The sequence below is a fragment of the Conger conger genome, chromosome 16, assembly GCF_963514075.1.
Source record: "Conger conger chromosome 16, fConCon1.1, whole genome shotgun sequence".
In the NCBI taxonomy this organism is placed as follows: Eukaryota; Metazoa; Chordata; class Actinopteri; order Anguilliformes; family Congridae; genus Conger; species Conger conger.
The window spans coordinates 33904660-33923223 of NC_083775.1; the positions used below are offsets into that span (position 1 = coordinate 33904660).

General features: G+C 41.9%; 22 non-coding genes across 22 annotated transcripts; all 22 read left to right on the forward strand.

Moving 5' to 3' along the window:
* The first annotated feature begins 115 nt into the window (after nucleotides 1-115).
* On the forward strand, nucleotides 116-188 carry trnar-acg (transfer RNA arginine (anticodon ACG)). The gene has a single exon. It is a non-coding gene; the product is annotated as a tRNA-Arg (tRNA).
* A 472-nt stretch (nucleotides 189-660) lies between these two features.
* Nucleotides 661-733, forward strand: trnar-acg (transfer RNA arginine (anticodon ACG)). The gene has a single exon. It is a non-coding gene; the product is annotated as a tRNA-Arg (tRNA).
* Nucleotides 734-2295: 1562 nt separating this feature from the next.
* On the forward strand, nucleotides 2296-2368 carry trnar-acg (transfer RNA arginine (anticodon ACG)). The gene has a single exon. It is a non-coding gene; the product is annotated as a tRNA-Arg (tRNA).
* Nucleotides 2369-3391: 1023 nt separating this feature from the next.
* On the forward strand, nucleotides 3392-3464 carry trnar-acg (transfer RNA arginine (anticodon ACG)). The gene has a single exon. It is a non-coding gene; the product is annotated as a tRNA-Arg (tRNA).
* Nucleotides 3465-3936: 472 nt separating this feature from the next.
* On the forward strand, nucleotides 3937-4009 carry trnar-acg (transfer RNA arginine (anticodon ACG)). The gene has a single exon. It is a non-coding gene; the product is annotated as a tRNA-Arg (tRNA).
* A 472-nt stretch (nucleotides 4010-4481) lies between these two features.
* On the forward strand, nucleotides 4482-4554 carry trnar-acg (transfer RNA arginine (anticodon ACG)). The gene has a single exon. It is a non-coding gene; the product is annotated as a tRNA-Arg (tRNA).
* A 472-nt stretch (nucleotides 4555-5026) lies between these two features.
* Nucleotides 5027-5099, forward strand: trnar-acg (transfer RNA arginine (anticodon ACG)). The gene has a single exon. It is a non-coding gene; the product is annotated as a tRNA-Arg (tRNA).
* A 1023-nt stretch (nucleotides 5100-6122) lies between these two features.
* trnar-acg (transfer RNA arginine (anticodon ACG)) lies at nucleotides 6123-6195 on the forward strand. The gene has a single exon. It is a non-coding gene; the product is annotated as a tRNA-Arg (tRNA).
* A 472-nt stretch (nucleotides 6196-6667) lies between these two features.
* On the forward strand, nucleotides 6668-6740 carry trnar-acg (transfer RNA arginine (anticodon ACG)). The gene has a single exon. It is a non-coding gene; the product is annotated as a tRNA-Arg (tRNA).
* Nucleotides 6741-7212: 472 nt separating this feature from the next.
* On the forward strand, nucleotides 7213-7285 carry trnar-acg (transfer RNA arginine (anticodon ACG)). Its single transcript has one exon. It is a non-coding gene; the product is annotated as a tRNA-Arg (tRNA).
* A 472-nt stretch (nucleotides 7286-7757) lies between these two features.
* trnar-acg (transfer RNA arginine (anticodon ACG)) lies at nucleotides 7758-7830 on the forward strand. Its single transcript has one exon. It is a non-coding gene; the product is annotated as a tRNA-Arg (tRNA).
* A 472-nt stretch (nucleotides 7831-8302) lies between these two features.
* trnar-acg (transfer RNA arginine (anticodon ACG)) lies at nucleotides 8303-8375 on the forward strand. Its single transcript has one exon. It is a non-coding gene; the product is annotated as a tRNA-Arg (tRNA).
* A 1025-nt stretch (nucleotides 8376-9400) lies between these two features.
* trnar-acg (transfer RNA arginine (anticodon ACG)) lies at nucleotides 9401-9473 on the forward strand. The gene has a single exon. It is a non-coding gene; the product is annotated as a tRNA-Arg (tRNA).
* A 472-nt stretch (nucleotides 9474-9945) lies between these two features.
* trnar-acg (transfer RNA arginine (anticodon ACG)) lies at nucleotides 9946-10018 on the forward strand. The gene has a single exon. It is a non-coding gene; the product is annotated as a tRNA-Arg (tRNA).
* A 1562-nt stretch (nucleotides 10019-11580) lies between these two features.
* On the forward strand, nucleotides 11581-11653 carry trnar-acg (transfer RNA arginine (anticodon ACG)). Its single transcript has one exon. It is a non-coding gene; the product is annotated as a tRNA-Arg (tRNA).
* Nucleotides 11654-12670: 1017 nt separating this feature from the next.
* On the forward strand, nucleotides 12671-12743 carry trnar-acg (transfer RNA arginine (anticodon ACG)). The gene has a single exon. It is a non-coding gene; the product is annotated as a tRNA-Arg (tRNA).
* Nucleotides 12744-13215: 472 nt separating this feature from the next.
* Nucleotides 13216-13288, forward strand: trnar-acg (transfer RNA arginine (anticodon ACG)). Its single transcript has one exon. It is a non-coding gene; the product is annotated as a tRNA-Arg (tRNA).
* A 1017-nt stretch (nucleotides 13289-14305) lies between these two features.
* Nucleotides 14306-14378, forward strand: trnar-acg (transfer RNA arginine (anticodon ACG)). Its single transcript has one exon. It is a non-coding gene; the product is annotated as a tRNA-Arg (tRNA).
* A 1012-nt stretch (nucleotides 14379-15390) lies between these two features.
* trnar-acg (transfer RNA arginine (anticodon ACG)) lies at nucleotides 15391-15463 on the forward strand. The gene has a single exon. It is a non-coding gene; the product is annotated as a tRNA-Arg (tRNA).
* A 472-nt stretch (nucleotides 15464-15935) lies between these two features.
* Nucleotides 15936-16008, forward strand: trnar-acg (transfer RNA arginine (anticodon ACG)). The gene has a single exon. It is a non-coding gene; the product is annotated as a tRNA-Arg (tRNA).
* A 472-nt stretch (nucleotides 16009-16480) lies between these two features.
* trnar-acg (transfer RNA arginine (anticodon ACG)) lies at nucleotides 16481-16553 on the forward strand. Its single transcript has one exon. It is a non-coding gene; the product is annotated as a tRNA-Arg (tRNA).
* A 1017-nt stretch (nucleotides 16554-17570) lies between these two features.
* trnar-acg (transfer RNA arginine (anticodon ACG)) lies at nucleotides 17571-17643 on the forward strand. Its single transcript has one exon. It is a non-coding gene; the product is annotated as a tRNA-Arg (tRNA).
* The last annotated feature ends 921 nt before the right edge of the window (nucleotides 17644-18564 follow it).

An 18564-nucleotide genomic window follows, 5' to 3' on the forward strand; every position in this document is an offset into this window, starting at 1 on the left:
GGTTGTATTTGCACCAAGAATGGGAAGGAAATTAGCAGACAAGAGCCACATTGCTCAGAACAATTTTGTGGCCAAACAGGGTCTGTTGTCTGGCCACAAAAGAAGTAGGTGGCATGGGCCAGTGGCGCAATGGATAACGCGTCTGACTACGGATCAGAAGATTCTAGGTTCGACTCCTGGCTGGCTCGTCTCATTTTCGTCAATAAATAAGATCATAGCCTACGAATCCAACGATTGTGACCAAAGAATTGCGAAAACATAGCTTCCACAGCAGTTGACTCAGCTTAGATATATCACGGCTTGCTGAATCCAGCAATTTGTCCTGATCCTCACTTTCAGGGAAAATCGGTGTTTGCCTTCTAGAGCGTTTTCAGCTGCCCATTAACCACCACCCACTGAAAAGAAATGTCCTCTCTCCAGTTTACAAAGATTAATAGTTCCACTTTCTAGACAAAATTCAGAGAATTCACATAAAATTGTCACTTAACAATTTGAGCAGACAGTGTATTTTATTGTCCTAGATTTGTTTTGCATAGGCAATCACAGGTTGTATTTGCACCAAGAATGGGAAGGAAATTAGCAGACAAGAGCCACATTGCTCAGAACAATTTTGTGGCCAAACAGGGTCTGTTGTCTGGCCACAAAAGAAGTAGGTGGCATGGGCCAGTGGCGCAATGGATAACGCGTCTGACTACGGATCAGAAGATTCTAGGTTCGACTCCTGGCTGGCTCGTCTCATTTTCGTCAATAAATAAGATCATAGCCTACGAATCCAACGATTGTGACCAAAGAATTGCGAAAAACTAGCTTCCACAGCAGTTGACTCAGTTTAGATATATGACGACTTGCTGAATACAGTAATTTGTCCTGATCCTCACTTTCAGGGAAAATCGGTATTTACCTTGCAGAGGGTTTTCAGCTGCCCATTAACCACCACCCACTGAAAAGAAATGTCCTCTCTCCAGTTTACAAAGATTAATAGTTCCACTTTCTAGACAAAATTCAGAGAATTCACATGAAATAGTCACTGAACAATTTGAGCAGACAGTGTATTTTATTGTCCTAGATTTGTTTTGTATAGGCAATCACAGGTTGTATTTCCACCAAGAATGGGAAGGAAATTAGCAGACAAGAGCCACATTGCTCAAAGCAATTTTGTGGCCAAACAGGGTCTGTTGTCTGGCCACAACTGCAGCAGATGGCATGGACCAGTGGCGCAAAGGATAACGCGTCTGACTACGGATCAGAAGATTCTAGGTTCGACTCCTGGCTGGCTTGTCTCATTTTCGTCAATAAATAAGATCATAGCCTACGAATCCACCAATTGTGACCAAAGAATTGCGAAAACATAGCTTCCACAGCAGTTAACTCAGCTTAGATATATCACGGCTTGCTGAATCCAGCAATTTGTCCTGATCCTCACTTTCAGGGAAAATCGGTGTTTACCTTGTAGAGCGTTTTCAGCTGCCCATTAACCACCACCCACTGAAAAGAAATGTCCTCTCTCCAGTTTACAAAGATTAATAGTTCCACTTTCTAGACAAAATTCAGAGAATTCACATAAAATTGTCACTTAACAATTTGAGCAGACAGTGTATTTTATTGTCCTAGATTTGTTTTGCATAGGCAATCACAGGTTGTATTTGCACCAAGAATGGGAAGGAAATTAGCAGACAAGAGCCACATTGCTCAAAACAATTTTGTGGCCAAACAGGGTCTGTTGTCTGGCCACAAATGAAGCAGATGGCATGGGCCAGTGCCGCAATGGATAACGCTTCTGACTACGGATCAGAAGATTCTAGATTCGACTCCTGGCTGGCTTGTCTCATTTTCGTCAATAAATAAGATCATAGCCTACGAATCCAACAATTGTGACCAAAGAATTGCGAAAAACTAGCTTCCACAGCAGTTGACTCAGCTTAGATATATGACGAATTGCTGAATCCAGTAATTTGTCCTGATCCTCACTTTCAGGGAAAATCGGTATTTACCTTGCAGAGGGTTTTCAGCTGCCCATTAACCACCGCGCACTGAAAAGAAATGTCCTCTCTCCAGTTTACAAAGATTAATAGTTCCACTTTCTAGACAAAATTCAGAGAATTCACATAAAATAGTCACTTAACAATTTGAGCAGACAGTGTATTTTATTGTCCTAGATTTGTTTTGCATAGGCAATCACAGGTTGTATTTGCACCAAGAATGGGAAGGAAATTAGCAGACAAGAGCCACATTGCACAGAACAATTTTGTGGCCAAACAGGGTCTGTTGTCTGGCCACAAATGAAGCAGATGGCATGGGCCAGTGGCGCAATGGATAACGCGTCTGACTACGGATCAGAAGATTCTAGGTTCGACTCCTGGCTGGCTCGTCTCATTTTCGTCAATAAACAAGATCATAGCCTACGAATCCAACGATTGTGACCAAAGAATTGCGAAAAACTAGCTTCCACAGCAGTTGACTCAGTTTAGATATATGACGACTTGCTGAATCCAGTAATTTGTCCTGATCCTCACTTTCAGGGAAAATCGGTATTTACCTTGCAGAGGGTTTTCAGCTGCCCATTAACCACCACCCACTGAAAAGAAATGTCCTCTCTCCAGTTTACAAAGATTAATAGTTCCACTTTCTAGACAAAATTCAGAGAATTCACATAAAATAGTCACTTAACAATTTGAGCAGACAGTGTATTTTATTGTCCTAGATTTGTTTTGTATAGGCAATCACAGGTTGTATTTCCACCAAGAATGGGAAGGAAATTAGCAGACAAGAGCCACATTGCTCAAAACAATTTTGTGGCCAAACAGGGTCTGTTGTCTGGCCACAAATGAAGCAGATGGCATAGGCCAGTGGCGCAATGGATAACGCGTCTGACTACGGATCAGAAGATTCTAGGTTTGACTCCTGGCTGGCTACCTGGCTTGTCTCTTTTTCGTCAATAAATAAGATCATAGCCTACGAATCCACCAATTGTGACCAAAGAATTGCGAAAACATAGCTTCCACAGCAGTTGACTCAGCTTAGATATATCACGGCTTGCTGAATCCAGCAATTTGTCCTGATCCTCACTTTCAGGGAAAATCGGTGTTTGCCTTCTAGAGCGTTTTCAGCTGCCCATTAACCACCACCCACTGAAAAGAAATGTCCTCTCTCCAGTTTACAAAGATTAATAGTTCCACTTTCTAGACAAAATTCAGAGAATTCACATAAAATTGTCACAACAATTTGAGCAGACAGTGTATTTTATTGTCCTAGATTTGTTTTGCATAGGCAATCACAGGTTGTATTTGCACCAAGAATGGGAAGGAAATTAGCAGACAAGAGCCACATTGCTCAGAACAATTTTGTGGCCAAACAGGGTCTGTTGTCTGGCCACAAAAGAAGTAGGTGGCATGGGCCAGTGGCGCAATGGATAACGCGTCTGACTACGGATCAGAAGATTCTAGGTTCGACTCCTGGCTGGCTCGTCTCATTTTCGTCAATAAATAAGATCATAGCCTACGAATCCAACAATTGTGACCAAAGAATTGCAAAAACATAGCTTCCACAGCAGTCGACTCAGCTTAGATATATGACGACTTGCTGAATCCAGTAATTTGTCCTGATCCTCACTTTCAGGGAAAATCGGTATTCACCTTGCAGAGGGTTTTCAGCTGCCCATTAACCACCGCGCACTGAAAAGAAATGTCCTCTCTCCAGTTTACAAAGATTAATAGTTCCACTTTCTAGACAAACTTCAGAGAATTCACATAAAATTGTCACTTAACAATTTGAGCAGACAGTGAATTTTATTGTCCTAGATTTGTTTTGCATAGGCAATCACAGGTTGTATTTGCACCAAGAATGGGAAGGAAATTAGCAGACAAGAGCCACATTGCTCAGAACAATTTTGTGGCCAAACAGGGTCTGTTGTCTGGCCACAAACGCAGTAAGTGGCATGGGCCAGTGGCGCAATGGATAACGCGTCTGACTACGGATCAGAAGATTCTAGGTTCGACTCCTGGCTGGCTCGTCTCATTTTCGTCAATAAACAAGATCATAGCCTACGAATCCAACGATTGTGACCAAAGAATTGCGAAAAACTAGCTTCCACAGCAGTTGACTCAGTTTAGATATATGACGACTTGCTGAATCCAGTAATTTGTCCTGATCCTCACTTTCAGGGAAAATCGGTGTTTGCCTTCTAGAGCGTTTTCAGCTGCCCATTAACCACCACCCACTGAAAAGAAATGTCCTCTCTCCAGTTTACAAAGATTAATAGTTCCACTTTCTAGACAAAATTCAGAGAATTCACATAAAATTGTCACTTAACAATTTGAGCAGACAGTGTATTTTATTGTCCTAGATTTGTTTTGCATAGGCAATCACAGGTTGTATTTGCACCAAGAATGGGAAGGAAATTAGCAGACAAGAGCCACATTGCTCAGAACAATTTTGTGGCCAAACAGGGTCTGTTGTCTGGCCACAAAAGAAGTAGGTGGCATGGGCCAGTGGCGCAATGGATAACGCGTCTGACTACGGATCAGAAGATTCTAGGTTCGACTCCTGGCTGGCTCGTCTCATTTTCGTCAATAAATAAGATCATAGCCTACGAATCCAACGATTGTGACCAAAGAATTGCGAAAACATAGCTTCCACAGCAGTTGACTCAGCTTAGATATATCACGGCTTGCTGAATCCAGCAATTTGTCCTGATCCTCACTTTCAGGGAAAATCGGTGTTTGCCTTCTAGAGCGTTTTCAGCTGCCCATTAACCACCACCCACTGAAAAGAAATGTCCTCTCTCCAGTTTACAAAGATTAATAGTTCCACTTTCTAGACAAAATTCAGAGAATTCACATAAAATAGTCACTTAACAATTTGAGCAGACAGTGTATTTTATTGTCCTAGATTTGTTTTGCATAGGCAATCACAGGTTGTATTTGCACCAAGAATGGGAAGGAAATTAGCAGACAAGAGCCACATTGCACAGAACAATTTTGTGGCCAAACAGGGTCTGTTGTCTGGCCACAAATGAAGCAGATGCCATGGGCCAGTGGCGCAATGGATAACACGTCTGACTACGGATCAGAAGATTCTAGGTTCGACTCCTGGCTGGCTCGTCTCATTTTCGTCAATAAACAAGATCATAGCCTACGAATCCAACGATTGTGACCAAAGAATTGCGAAAAACTAGCTTCCACAGCAGTTGACTCAGTTTAGATATATGACGACTTGCTGAATCCAGTAATTTGTCCTGATCCTCACTTTCAGGGAAAATCGGTATTTACCTTGCAGAGGGTTTTCAGCTGCCCATTAACCACCACCCACTGAAAAGAAATGTCCTCTCTCCAGTTTACAAAGATTAATAGTTCCACTTTCTAGACAAAATTCAGAGAATTCACATAAAATAGTCACTTAACAATTTGAGCAGACAGTGTATTTTATTGTCCTAGATTTGTTTTGTATAGGCAATCACAGGTTGTATTTCCACCAAGAATGGGAAGGAAATTAGCAGACAAGAGCCACATTGCTCAAAACAATTTTGTGGCCAAACAGGGTCTGTTGTCTGGCCACAAATGAAGCAGATGGCATAGGCCAGTGGCGCAATGGATAACGCGTCTGACTACGGATCAGAAAATTCTAGGTTCGACTCCTGGCTGGCTACCTGGCTTGTCTCTTTTTCGTCAATAAATAAGATCATAGCCTACGAATCCACCAATTGTGACCAAAGAATTGCGAAAACATAGCTTCCACAGCAGTTGACTCAGCTTAGATATATCACGGCTTGCTGAATCCAGCAATTTGTCCTGATCCTCACTTTCAGGGAAAATCGGTGTTTGCCTTCTAGAGCGTTTTCAGCTGCCCATTAACCACCACCCACTGAAAAGAAATGTCCTCTCTCCAGTTTACAAAGATTAATAGTTCCACTTTCTAGACAAAATTCAGAGAATTCACATAAAATTGTCACAACAATTTGAGCAGACAGTGTATTTTATTGTCCTAGATTTGTTTTGCATAGGCAATCACAGGTTGTATTTGCACCAAGAATGGGAAGGAAATTAGCAGACAAGAGCCACATTGCTCAGAACAATTTTGTGGCCAAACAGGGTCTGTTGTCTGGCCACAAAAGAAGTAGGTGGCATGGGCCAGTGGCGCAATGGATAACGCGTCTGACTACGGATCAGAAGATTCTAGGTTCGACTCCTGGCTGGCTCGTCTCATTTTCGTCAATAAATAAGATCATAGCCTACGAATCCAACAATTGTGACCAAAGAATTGCAAAAACATAGCTTCCACAGCAGTCGACTCAGCTTAGATATATGACGACTTGCTGAATCCAGTAATTTGTCCTGATCCTCACTTTCAGGGAAAATCGGTATTCACCTTGCAGAGGGTTTTCAGCTGCCCATTAACCACCGCGCACTGAAAAGAAATGTCCTCTCTCCAGTTTACAAAGATTAATAGTTCCACTTTCTAGACAAACTTCAGAGAATTCACATAAAATTGTCACTTAACAATTTGAGCAGACAGTGAATTTTATTGTCCTAGATTTGTTTTGCATAGGCAATCACAGGTTGTATTTGCACCAAGAATGGGAAGGAAATTAGCAGACAAGAGCCACATTGCTCAGAACAATTTTGTGGCCAAACAGGGTCTGTTGTCTGGCCACAAAAGAAGTAGGTGGCATGGGCCAGTGGCGCAATGGATAACGTGTCTGACTACGGATCAGAAGATTCTAGGTTCGACTCCTGGCTGGCTCGTCTCATTTTCGTCAATAAATAAGATCATAGCCTACGAATCCAACAATTGTGACCAAAGAATTGCAAAAACATAGCTTCCACAGCAGTCGACTCAGCTTAGATATATGACGACTTGCTGAATCCAGTAATTTGTCCTGATCCTCACTTTCAGGGAAAATCGGTATTCACCTTGCAGAGGGTTTTCAGCTGCCCATTAACCACCGCGCACTGAAAAGAAATGTCCTCTCTCCAGTTTACAAAGATTAATAGTTCCACTTTCTAGACAAACTTCAGAGAATTCACATAAAATTGTCACTTAACAATTTGAGCAGACAGTGAATTTTATTGTCCTAGATTTGTTTTGCATAGGCAATCACAGGTTGTATTTGCACCAAGAATGGGAAGGAAATTAGCAGACAAGAGCCACATTGCTCAGAACAATTTTGTGGCCAAACAGGGTCTGTTGTCTGGCCACAAACGCAGTAAGTGGCATGGGCCAGTGGCGCAATGGATAACGCGTCTGACTACGGATCAGAAGATTCTAGGTTCGACTCCTGGCTGGCTCGTCTCATTTTCGTCAATAAACAAGATCATAGCCTACGAATCCAACGATTGTGACCAAAGAATTGCGAAAAACTAGCTTCCACAGCAGTTGACTCAGTTTAGATATATGACGACTTGCTGAATCCAGTAATTTGTCCTGATCCTCACTTTCAGGGAAAATCGGTGTTTGCCTTCTAGAGCGTTTTCAGCTGCCCATTAACCACCACCCACTGAAAAGAAATGTCCTCTCTCCAGTTTACAAAGATTAATAGTTCCACTTTCTAGACAAAATTCAGAGAATTCACATAAAATTGTCACTTAACAATTTGAGCAGACAGTGTATTTTATTGTCCTAGATTTGTTTTGCATAGGCAATCACAGGTTGTATTTGCACCAAGAATGGGAAGGAAATTAGCAGACAAGAGCCACATTGCTCAGAACAATTTTGTGGCCAAACAGGGTCTGTTGTCTGGCCACAAAAGAAGTAGGTGGCATGGGCCAGTGGCGCAATGGATAACGCGTCTGACTACGGATCAGAAGATTCTAGGTTCGACTCCTGGCTGGCTCGTCTCATTTTCGTCAATAAATAAGATCATAGCCTACGAATCCAACGATTGTGACCAAAGAATTGCGAAAACATAGCTTCCACAGCAGTTGACTCAGCTTAGATATATCACGGCTTGCTGAATCCAGCAATTTGTCCTGATCCTCACTTTCAGGGAAAATCGGTGTTTGCCTTCTAGAGCGTTTTCAGCTGCCCATTAACCACCACCCACTGAAAAGAAATGTCCTCTCTCCAGTTTACAAAGATTAATAGTTCCACTTTCTAGACAAAATTCAGAGAATTCACATAAAATAGTCACTTAACAATTTGAGCAGACAGTGTATTTTATTGTCCTAGATTTGTTTTGCATAGGCAATCACAGGTTGTATTTGCACCAAGAATGGGAAGGAAATTAGCAGACAAGAGCCACATTGCACAGAACAATTTTGTGGCCAAACAGGGTCTGTTGTCTGGCCACAAAAGAAGCAGATGGCATGGGCCAGTGGCGCAATGGATAACGCGTCTGACTACGGATCAGAAGATTCTAGGTTCGACTCCTGGCTGGCTCGTCTCATTTTCGTCAATAAACAAGATCATAGCCTACGAATCCAACGATTGTGACCAAAGAATTGCGAAAAACTAGCTTCCACAGCAGTTGACTCAGTTTAGATATATGACGACTTGCTGAATCCAGTAATTTGTCCTGATCCTCACTTTCAGGGAAAATCGGTATTTACCTTGCAGAGGGTTTTCAGCTGCCCATTAACCACCACCCACTGAAAAGAAATGTCCTCTCTCCAGTTTACAAAGATTAATAGTTCCACTTTCTAGACAAAATTCAGAGAATTCACATAAAATAGTCACTTAACAATTTGAGCAGACAGTGTATTTTATTGTCCTAGATTTGTTTTGTATAGGCAATCACAGGTTGTATTTCCACCAAGAATGGGAAGGAAATTAGCAGACAAGAGCCACATTGCTCAAAACAATTTTGTGGCCAAACAGGGTCTGTTGTCTGGCCACAAATGAAGCAGATGGCATAGGCCAGTGGCGCAATGGATAACGCGTCTGACTACGGATCAGAAAATTCTAGGTTCGACTCCTGGCTGGCTACCTGGCTTGTCTCTTTTTCGTCAATAAATAAGATCATAGCCTACGAATCCAACGATTGTGACCAAAGAATTGCGAAAACATAGCTTCCACAGCAGTTGACTCAGCTTAGATATATCACGGCTTGCTGAATCCAGCAATTTGTCCTGATCCTCACTTTCAGGGAAAATCGGTGTTTGCCTTCTAGAGCGTTTTCAGCTGCCCATTAACCACCACCCACTGAAAAGAAATGTCCTCTCTCCAGTTTACAAAGATTAATAGTTCCACTTTCTAGACAAAATTCAGAGAATTCACATAAAATTGTCACTTAACAATTTGAGCAGACAGTGTATTTTATTGTCCTAGATTTGTTTTGCATAGGCAATCACAGGTTGTATTTGCACCAAGAATGGGAAGGAAATTAGCAGACAAGAGCCACATTGCTCAGAACAATTTTGTGGCCAAACAGGGTCTGTTGTCTGGCCACAAACGCAGTAAGTGGCATGGGCCAGTGGCGCAATGGATAACGCGTCTGACTACGGATCAGAAGATTCTAGGTTCGACTCCTGGCTGGCTCGTCTCATTTTCGTCAATAAATAAGATCATAGCCTACGAATCCAACGATTGTGACCAAAGAATTGCGAAAAACTAGCTTCCACAGCAGTTGACTCAGTTTAGATATATCACGGCTTGCTGAATCCAGCAATTTGTCCTGATCCTCACTTTCAGGGAAAATCGGTGTTTACCTTGTAGAACGTTTTCAGCTGCCCATTAACCACCACCCACTGAAAAGAAATGTCCTCTCTCCAGTTTACAAAGATTAATAGTTCCACTTTCTAGACAAAATTCAGAGAATTCACATAAAATTGTCACTTAACAATTTGAGCAGACAGTGTATTTTATTGTCCTAGATTTGTTTTGCATAGGCAATCACAGGTTGTATTTGCACCAAGAATGGGAAGGAAATTAGCAGACAAGAGCCACATTGCTCAAAACAATTTTGTGGCCAAACAGGGTCTGTTGTCTGGCCACAAAAGAAGTAGGTGGCATGGGCCAGTGGCGCAATGGATAACGCGTCTGACTACGGATCAGAAGATTCTAGGTTCGACTCCTGGCTGGCTCGTCTCATTTTCGTCAATAAATAAGATCATAGCCTACGAATCCAACAATTGTGACCAAAGAATTGCAAAAACATAGCTTCCACAGCAGTCGACTCAGCTTAGATATATGACGACTTGCTGAATCCAGTAATTTGTCCTGATCCTCACTTTCAGGGAAAATCGGTATTTACCTTGCAGAGGGTTTTCAGCTGCCCATTAACCACCGCGCACTGAAAAGAAATGTCCTCTCTCCAGTTTACAAAGATTAATAGTTCCACTTTCTAGACAAACTTCAGAGAATTCACATAAAATTGTCACTTAACAATTTGAGCAGACAGTGAATTTTATTGTCCTAGATTTGTTTTGCATAGGCAATCACAGGTTGTATTTGCACCAAGAATGGGAAGGAAATTAGCAGACAAGAGCCACATTGCTCAGAACAATTTTGTGGCCAAACAGGGTCTGTTGTCTGGCCACAAACGAAGTAAGTGGCATGGGCCAGTGGCGCAATGGATAACATGTCTGACTACGGATCAGAAGATTCTAGGTTCGACTCCTGGCTGGCTCGTCTCATTTTCGTCAATAAACAAGATCATAGCCTACGAATCCAACGATTGTGACCAAAGAATTGCGAAAAACTAGCTTCCACAGCAGTTGACTCAGTTTAGATATATGACGACTTGCTGAATCCAGTAATTTGTCCTGATCCTCACTTTCAGGGAAAATCGGTGTTTGCCTTCTAGAGCGTTTTCAGCTGCCCATTAACCACCACCCACTGAAAAGAAATGTCCTCTCTCCAGTTTACAAAGATTAATAGTTCCACTTTCTAGACAAAATTCAGAGAATTCACATAAAATTGTCACTTAACAATTTGAGCAGACAGTGTATTTTATTGTCCTAGATTTGTTTTGCATAGGCAATCACAGGTTGTATTTGCACCAAGAATGGGAAGGAAATTAGCAGACAAGAGCCACATTGCTCAGAACAATTTTGTGGCCAAACAGGGTCTGTTGTCTGGCCACAAAAGAAGTAGGTGGCATGGGCCAGTGGCGCAATGGATAACGCGTCTGACTACGGATCAGAAGATTCTAGATTCGACTCCTGGCTGGCTCGTCTCATTTTCGTCAATAAATAAGATCATAGCCTACGAATCCAACGATTGTGACCAAAGAATTGCGAAAAACTAGCTTCCACAGCAGTTGACTCAGCTTAGATATATGACGACTTGCTGAATCCAGTAATTTGTCCTGATCCTCACTTTCAGGGAAAATCGGTATTTACCTTGCAGAGGGTTTTCAGCTGCCCATTAACCACCGCGCACTGAAAAGAAATGTCCTCTCTCCAGTTTACAAAGATTAATAGTTCCACTTTCTAGACAAAATTCAGAGAATTCACATAAAATAGTCACTTAACAATTTGAGCAGACAGTGTATTTTATTGTCCTAGATTTGTTTTGCATAGGCAATCACAGGTTGTATTTGCACCAAGAATGGGAAGGAAATTAGCAGACAAGAGCCACATTGCTCAGAACAATTTTGTGGCCAAACAGGGTCTGTTGTCTGGCCACAAAAGAAGTAGGTGGCATGGGCCAGTGGCGCAATGGATAACGCGTCTGACTACGGATCAGAAGATTCTAGGTTCGACTCCTGGCTGGCTCGTCTCATTTTCGTCAATAAATAAGATCATAGCCTACGAATCCAACAATTGTGACCAAAGAATTGCAAAAACATAGCTTCCACAGCAGTCGACTCAGCTTAGATATATGACGACTTGCTGAATCCAGTAATTTGTCCTGATCCTCACTTTCAGGGAAAATCGGTATTTACCTTGCAGAGGGTTTTCAGCTGCCCATTAACCACCGCGCACTGAAAAGAAATGTCCTCTCTCCAGTTTACAAAGATTAATAGTTCCACTTTCTAGACAAACTTCAGAGAATTCACATAAAATTGTCACTTAACAATTTGAGCAGACAGTGAATTTTATTGTCCTAGATTTGTTTTGCATAGGCAATCACAGGTTGTATTTGCACCAAGAATGGGAAGGAAATTAGCAGACAAGAGCCACATTGCTCAAAACAATTTTGTGGCCAAACAGGGTCTGTTGTCTGGCCACAAATGAAGCAGATGGCATGGGCCAGTGGCGCAATGGATAACGCGTCTGACTACAGATCAGAAGATTCTAGATTCGACTCCTGGCTGGCTTGTCTCATTTTCGTCAATAAATAAGATCATAGCCTACGAATCCAACAATTGTGACCAAAGAATTGCGAAAAACTAGCTTCCACAGCAGTTGACTCAGCTTAGATATATGACGACTTGCTGAATCCAGTAATTTGTCCTGATCCTCACTTTCAGGGAAAATCGGTATTTACCTTGCAGAGGGTTTTCAGCTGCCCATTAACCACCGCGCACTGAAAAGAAATGTCCTCTCTCCAGTTTACAAAGATTAATAGTTCCACTTTCTAGACAAAATTCTGAGAATTCACATAAAATAGTCACTTAACAATTTGAGCAGACAGTGTATTTTATTGTCCTAGATTTGTTTTGCATAGGCAATCACAGGTTGTATTTGCACCAAGAATGGGAAGGAAATTAGCAGACAAGAGCCACATTGCTCAGAACAATTTTGTGGCCAAACAGGGTCTGTTGTCTGGCCACAAAAGAAGTAGGTGGCATGGGCCAGTGGCGCAATGGATAACGCGTCTGACTACGGATCAGAAGATTCTAGGTTCGACTCCTGGCTGGCTCGTCTCATTTTCGTCAATAAATAAGATCATAGCCTACGAATCCAACAATTGTGACCAAAGAATTGCAAAAACATAGCTTCCACAGCAGTCGACTCAGCTTAGATATATGACGACTTGCTGAATCCAGTAATTTGTCCTGATCCTCACTTTCAGGGAAAATCGGTATTTACCTTGCAGAGGGTTTTCAGCTGCCCATTAACCACCGCGCACTGAAAAGAAATGTCCTCTCTCCAGTTTACAAAGATTAATAGTTCCACTTTCTAGACAAACTTCAGAGAATTCACATAAAATTGTCACTTAACAATTTGAGCAGACAGTGAATTTTATTGTCCTAGATTTGTTTTGCATAGGCAATCACAGGTTGTATTTGCACCAAGAATGGGAAGGAAATTAGCAGACAAGAGCCACATTGCTCAGAACAATTTTGTGGCCAAACAGGGTCTGTTGTCTGGCCACAAACGAAGTAAGTGGCATGGGCCAGTGGCGCAATGGATAACGCGTCTGACTACGGATCAGAAGATTCTAGGTTCGACTCCTGGCTGGCTCGTCTCATTTTCGTCAATAAACAAGATCATAGCCTACGAATCCAACGATTGTGACCAAAGAATTGCGAAAAACTAGCTTCCACAGCAGTTGACTCAGTTTAGATATATGACGACTTGCTGAATCCAGTAATTTGTCCTGATCCTCACTTTCAGGGAAAATCGGTGTTTGCCTTCTAGAGCGTTTTCAGCTGCCCATTAACCACCACCCACTGAAAAGAAATGTCCTCTCTCCAGTTTACAAAGATTAATAGTTCCACTTTCTAGACAAAATTCAGAGAATTCACATAAAATTGTCACTTAACAATTTGAGCAGACAGTGTATTTTATTGTCCTAGATTTGTTTTGCATAGGCAATCACAGGTTGTATTTGCACCAAGAATGGGAAGGAAATTAGCAGACAAGAGCCACATTGCTCAGAACAATTTTGTGGCCAAACAGGGTCTGTTGTCTGGCCACAAAAGAAGTAGGTGGCATGGGCCAGTGGCGCAATGGATAACGCGTCTGACTACGGATCAGAAGATTCTAGATTCGACTCCTGGCTGGCTCGTCTCATTTTCGTCAATAAACAAGATCATAGCCTACGAATCCAACGATTGTGACCAAAGAATTGCGAAAAACTAGCTTCCACAGCAGTTGACTCAGCTTAGATATATGACGACTTGCTGAATCCAATAATTTGTCCTGATCCTCACTTTCAGGGAAAATCGGTGTTTGCCTTCTAGAGCGTTTTCAGCTGCCCATTAACCACCACCCACTGAAAAGAAATGTCCTCTCTCCAGTTTACAAAGATTAATAGTTCCACTTTCTAGACAAAATTCAGAGAATTCACATAAAATTGTCACTTAACAATTTGAGCAGACAGTGTATTTTATTGTCCTAGATTTGTTTTGCATAGGCAATCACAGGTTGTATTTGCACCAAGAATGGGAAGGAAATTAGCAGACAAGAGCCACATTGCTCAGAACAATTTTGTGGCCAAACAGGGTCTGTTGTCTGGCCACAAAAGAAGTAGGTGGCATGGGCCAGTGGCGCAATGGATAATGCGTCTGACTACGGATCAGAAGATTCTAGGTTCGACTCCTGGCTGGCTCGTCTCATTTTCGTCAATAAATAAGATCATAGCCTACGAATCCAACGATTGTGACCAAAGAATTGCGAAAACATAGCTTCCACAGCAGTTGACTCAGCTTAGATATATCACGGCTTGCTGAATCATTTGTCCTGATCCTCACTTTCAGGGAAAATCGGTGTTTGCCTTCTAGAGCGTTTTCAGCTGCCCATTAACCACCACCCACTGAAAAGAAATGTCCTCTCTCCAGTTTACAAAGATTAATAGTTCCACTTTCTAGACAAAATTCAGAGAATTCACATAAAATTGTCACTTAACAATTTGAGCAGACAGTGTATTTTATTGTCCTAGATTTGTTTTGCATAGGCAATCACAGGTTGTATTTGCACCAAGAATGGGAAGGAAATTAGCAGACAAGAGCCACATTGCTCAGAACAATTTTGTGGCCAAACAGGGTCTGTTGTCTGGCCACAAATGAAGCAGGTGGCATGGGCCAGTGGCGCAATGGATAACGCGTCTGACTACGGATCAGAAGATTCTAGTTTCGACTCCTGGCTGGCTCGTCTCATTTTCGTCAATAAATAAGATCATAGCCTACGAATCCAACGATTGTGACCAAAGAATTGCGAAAAACTAGCTTCCACAGCAGTTGACTCAGTTTAGATATATGACGACTTGCTGAATCCAGTAATTTGTCCTGATCCTCACTTTCAGGGAAAATCGGTATTTACCTTGCAGAGGGTTTTCAGCTGCCCATTAACCACCACCCACTGAAAAGAAATGTCCTCTCTCCAGTTTACAAAGATTAATAGTTCCACTTTCTAGACAAAATTCAGAGAATTCACATAAAATAGTCACTTAACAATTTGAGCAGACAGTGTATTTTATTGTCCTAGATTTGTTTTGTATAGGCAATCACAGGTTGTATTTGCACCAAGAATGGGAAGGAAATTAGCAGACAAGAGCCACATTGCTCAGAACAATTTTGTGGCCAAACAGGGTCTGTTGTCTGGCCACAAACGCAGTAAGTGGCATGGGCCAGTGGCGCAATGGATAACGCGTCTGACTACGGATCAGAAGATTCTAGGTTCGACTCCTGGCTGGCTCGTCTCATTTTCGTCAATAAACAAGATCATAGCCTACGAATCCAACGATTGTGACCAAAGAATTGCGAAAAACTAGCTTCCACAGCAGTTGACTCAGTTTAGATATATGACGACTTGCTGAATCCAGTAATTTGTCCTGATCCTCACTTTCAGGGAAAATCGGTGTTTGCCTTCTAGAGCGTTTTCAGCTGCCCATTAACCACCACCCACTGAAAAGAAATGTCCTCTCTCCAGTTTACAAAGATTAATAGTTCCACTTTCTAGACAAAATTCAGAGAATTCACATAAAATTGTCACTTAACAATTTGAGCAGACAGTGTATTTTATTGTCCTAGATTTGTTTTGCATAGGCAATCACAGGTTGTATTTGCACCAAGAATGGGAAGGAAATTAGCAGACAAGAGCCACATTGCTCAGAACAATTTTGTGGCCAAACAGGGTCTGTTGTCTGGCCACAAAAGAAGTAGGTGGCATGGGCCAGTGGCGCAATGGATAACGCGTCTGACTACGGATCAGAAGATTCTAGGTTCGACTCCTGGCTGGCTCGTCTCATTTTCGTCAATAAATAAGATCATAGCCTACGAATCCAACGATTGTGACCAAAGAATTGCGAAAACATAGCTTCCACAGCAGTTGACTCAGCTTAGATATATCACGGCTTGCTGAATCCAGCAATTTGTCCTGATCCTCACTTTCAGGGAAAATCGGTGTTTGCCTTCTAGAGCGTTTTCAGCTGCCCATTAACCACCACCCACTGAAAAGAAATGTCCTCTCTCCAGTTTACAAAGATTAATAGTTCCACTTTCTAGACAAAATTCAGAGAATTCACATAAAATTGTCACTTAACAATTTGAGCAGACAGTGTATTTTATTGTCCTAGATTTGTTTTGCATAGGCAATCACAGGTTGTATTTGCACCAAGAATGGGAAGGAAATTAGCAGACAAGAGCCACATTGCTCAGAACAATTTTGTGGCCAAACAGGGTCTGTTGTCTGGCCACAAACGAAGTAAGTGGCATGGGCCAGTGGCGCAATGGATAACGCGTCTGACTACGGATCAGAAGATTCTAGGTTCGACTCCTGGCTGGCTCGTCTCATTTTCGTCAATAAACAAGATCATAGCCTACGAATCCAACGATTGTGACCAAAGAATTGCGAAAAACTAGCTTCCACAGCAGTTGACTCAGTTTAGATATATGACGACTTGCTGAATCCAGTAATTTGTCCTGATCCTCACTTTCAGGGAAAATCGGTGTTTGCCTTCTAGAGCGTTTTCAGCTGCCCATTAACCACCACCCACTGAAAAGAAATGTCCTCTCTCCAGTTTACAAAGATTAATAGTTCCACTTTCTAGACAAAATTCAGAGAATTCACATAAAATTGTCACTTAACAATTTGAGCAGACAGTGTATTTTATTGTCCTAGATTTGTTTTGCATAGGCAATCACAGGTTGTATTTGCACCAAGAATGGGAAGGAAATTAGCAGACAAGAGCCACATTGCTCAGAACAATTTTGTGGCCAAACAGGGTCTGTTGTCTGGCCACAAAAGAAGTAGGTGGCATGGGCCAGTGGCGCAATGGATAACGCGTCTGACTACGGATCAGAAGATTCTAGATTCGACTCCTGGCTGGCTCGTCTCATTTTCGTCAATAAACAAGATCATAGCCTACGAATCCAACGATTGTGACCAAAGAATTGCGAAAAACTAGCTTCCACAGCAGTTGACTCAGCTTAGATATATGACGACTTGCTGAATCCAATAATTTGTCCTGATCCTCACTTTCAGGGAAAATCGGTGTTTGCCTTCTAGAGCGTTTTCAGCTGCCCATTAACCACCACCCACTGAAAAGAAATGTCCTCTCTCCAGTTTACAAAGATTAATAGTTCCACTTTCTAGACAAAATTCAGAGAATTCACATAAAATTGTCACTTAACAATTTGAGCAGACAGTGTATTTTATTGTCCTAGATTTGTTTTGCATAGGCAATCACAGGTTGTATTTGCACCAAGAATGGGAAGGAAATTAGCAGACAAGAGCCACATTGCTCAGAACAATTTTGTGGCCAAACAGGGTCTGTTGTCTGGCCACAAAAGAAGTAGGTGGCATGGGCCAGTGGCGCAATGGATAATGCGTCTGACTACGGATCAGAAGATTCTAGGTTCGACTCCTGGCTGGCTCGTCTCATTTTCGTCAATAAATAAGATCATAGCCTACGAATCCAACGATTGTGACCAAAGAATTGCGAAAACATAGCTTCCACAGCAGTTGACTCAGCTTAGATATATCACGGCTTGCTGAATCCAGCAATTTGTCCTGATCCTCACTTTCAGGGAAAATCGGTGTTTGCCTTCTAGAGCGTTTTCAGCTGCCCATTAACCACCACCCACTGAAAAGAAATGTCCTCTCTCCAGTTTACAAAGATTAATAGTTCCACTTTCTAGACAAAATTCAGAGAATTCACATAAAATTGTCACTTAACAATTTGAGCAGACAGTGTATTTTATTGTCCTAGATTTGTTTTGCATAGGCAATCACAGGTTGTATTTGCACCAAGAATGGGAAGGAAATTAGCAGACAAGAGCCACATTGCTCAGAACAATTTTGTGGCCAAACAGGGTCTGTTGTCTGGCCACAAATGAAGCAGGTGGCATGGGCCAGTGGCGCAATGGATAACGCGTCTGACTACGGATCAGAAGATTCTAGTTTCGACTCCTGGCTGGCTCGTCTCATTTTCGTCAATAAATAAGATCATAGCCTACGAATCCAACGATTGTGACCAAAGAATTGCGAAAAACTAGCTTCCACAGCAGTTGACTCAGTTTAGATATATGACGACTTGCTGAATCCAGTAATTTGTCCTGATCCTCACTTTCAGGGAAAATCGGTATTTACCTTGCAGAGGGTTTTCAGCTGCCCATTAACCACCACCCACTGAAAAGAAATGTCCTCTCTCCAGTTTACAAAGATTAATAGTTCCACTTTCTAGACAAAATTCAGAGAATTCACATAAAATAGTCACTTAACAATTTGAGCAGACAGTGTATTTTATTGTCCTAGATTTGTTTTGTATAGGCAATCACAGGTTGTATTTGCACCAAGA